Here is a 2,557-nt window from a genome sequence, read left to right as displayed (position 1 = left end):
CTCCTCCTCCTCCTCCTCCTCCTCCTCCTTCCTGACAGTGAGAGTGGGAGCTGTCTGTGACTCTTGCTTGCTTTTGGGAACCTTTTCCTTTTACTGGATTGCCTCGTCCAGTCCAGCCTTCATACTACTGCAGATGCCTAGTGCTATTGTAACTTGATATGCCACATTTGGGAGGCCTGCCCTTTTCTGAAAAGAAGGGAGGGGGAGGCGTATGGGACTATGTGTAGGAGGAGGAAGGTGAGGGGCTGGGAGAGGAGGCAGGAGGGCACTTTGGTTAGGATATTATATATAAGAGAAGAATTAAAAAGTTAGCAATTATAAAAGGAGTATGGTTGATTATAACTACAAGTGTTGTGGTAGGAGTATGAGGAGTTTGATGTAGCCATGGTGTGCTTTTGCAGGACTACTCATGTTTGTTCATTTTTTTCTACCATGTGAGACATGTGGATTGAACTCAGGGCATCTTATTTTGGTTAAGAACCAACTTGCTGGCCCAGCATATGGGTATCTTTGTCTACCCTAAACCTTTTATGAGGATTGAGGGCTCATTCAGATCAAAGAAAACTAGGAGAGCCAAGAATCCCTTGCCTTGTACAATCTCTCCAGGATCCAGGGGGCTGTAGCACTGCCAGCAGCAGTTAGGACAGGGTTGGTGATAGGCCATGATGTCAGTGACCAGGGATCTGCCTTTTCGTTCTTCATTCCTAAGCTTATCCAAACAAAAAGGGAGTAATTCCTAGCAGAGCCAAGTAAAACAAACCACACGTTGCCCATCCTGAAGGTCTGACCCACTGGGAACCTTGCCAGACTTCATCTGTTTAGAAGTCCTGTGTGACCATAGAACTCACATGCATGCACACACGCAGATGCACACACATATGCATGCACGCACACATGCACACACGTACAAACACATGCAGAATACTGACTCCCAGGCAGCTAGGCCAAGAGTGTTAAAGCTCTGAAGCAAGGGACAACCTGAGGAGAAAAGCCTAGCCTTAGAGAATTTCTAGAAGGGAGAACTGTATTTAAGGAAAATAATCAGTCTTTAACTGGATAGTTACTGGGCAATGAATGATGCATGTTTACTGGTATTGAGAGGGCAGGGCCCACATGGAAAAAGATGTCCTTTGCTGGTACTCCGGGGTCTAATACAGAGAACCATAGCAGTGGTTTCCTTCTTAAAGCTATCAGGTGGAGTATATAGCTAGGTTAATCAAATAAGCGGCTCTAGTCTCTGCTTGGAACTAAGCTGGAAGCTGGAAGACATTACAAACACAGGCCTGGCTGGTGATTTTCATTGAACAGCTCTAAGCTGTATGTTCATTGACATCCTTTGTGCTTAATGATTGGCCTGAACTAAACTAGTTGATTCACTGTAAACAGTGATGCTGAGAAAGATCTAGAATGGGAGAGTACAAACAGCATGATTCCAAAGACATACGGGGACAGGCTGAATTCTGCAGGTGAGTAACTAGCTAAATACTCAGTACAGTTTTGGCAATCAGTCAGTTAACCCCAGAAGATCCAGAACCTCCTCTATGAGTCAGGCCTGTTCACTGTCTCCTGTCCTCTCTCCAGTTTGTAGTACTCTTCTAGGTCATTGGTTGTGAAAAGCAGGTCTATAAATTCTACTTACCTGTGATGATAGAGGAGAAAGCATGACTTAAGCAAAGGGTTGGCAAATGTTTGTGCCCAGGGACAAACTTTCCTCCTGATGGGGAGCCAAGTCTCCTAAGGGAATAAAAGCGCCATTTTGGAATTAGGCGATTTCTGGTGTTGACTAGTATCCACGAAGGCCTTTCTAGCCAGTCCCTCTGACTGCTCCATAGAGAGGGGAAATGAGCCAGTGCAGCTCAGTGTCCAAGAAGCCATTGGCCTCCAAGCAGGAAAAGGAATAGGATAGGACTGAGAAGCGAGGCCCAGGCAGGCAGGGCAAGCAACCTCCAAAGGAGCCCCGTGAAGTGCCAACACTGAGGAGACCAGAGGACTAAAAGGGAGCGAAGATAAAGGTGTTGCCAAAACATGGAAAACTGCCCAAGCTTCAGGGAAGAAACCACGCGGCAGACCTAAATCATGGAGGAGAAAAATGAGAGCATCTCCCAGGGGTCCTCAGAGAAGGAGCGAGGACCACACATAGTGCCACATTCTCCTTGGCTATCAAGGGCCCATCTCATTCTGACAAGCCCCAGTTGGCTGACCTGGCAGCAGCAGGTGTGATCAGTGCAGAGAATGTTTAGATGCCAGCATGCCCCCAGCAAATTGTCACCGAGTACATTTCACAGACACTGTTGCCTCACCTTACCTAGATCCTGCACTAGGTTGGCTAAGCCCCTTGGACTACAGAAAGTGGGACAAATCTTGGCCCCACCCATCTTGCCCTCACCTAGGACCTGATGAAATGACGGATGGAACTTTCCACCTATCTCCAGGGTTAGAAACTATTCTCCAGCCTCCACCTAGAGTAGCTATAGCATTAACTTGCCTCCACTGCTTTGACATCCAGCGGGGCATCAGTGAGGATCTAGCCTGGCCCCTCCTCCTCTTGCTCCTTTCT

General features: G+C 47.4%; 1 pseudogene; it reads left to right on the top strand.

Annotated features, from left to right (window-relative positions):
• The first annotated feature begins 1,841 nt into the window (after window positions 1-1,841).
• On the top strand, window positions 1,842-2,220 carry LOC116087786 (annotated as a pseudogene).
• The last annotated feature ends 337 nt before the right edge of the window (window positions 2,221-2,557 follow it).

This window comes from Mastomys coucha, unplaced genomic scaffold, assembly GCF_008632895.1.
Source record: "Mastomys coucha isolate ucsf_1 unplaced genomic scaffold, UCSF_Mcou_1 pScaffold13, whole genome shotgun sequence".
NCBI lineage: Eukaryota > Metazoa > Chordata > Mammalia > Rodentia > Muridae > Mastomys > Mastomys coucha.
The sequence above is the reverse complement of the archived record's forward strand: the minus strand, read 5'-3'. Positions and strand labels throughout refer to the sequence as shown.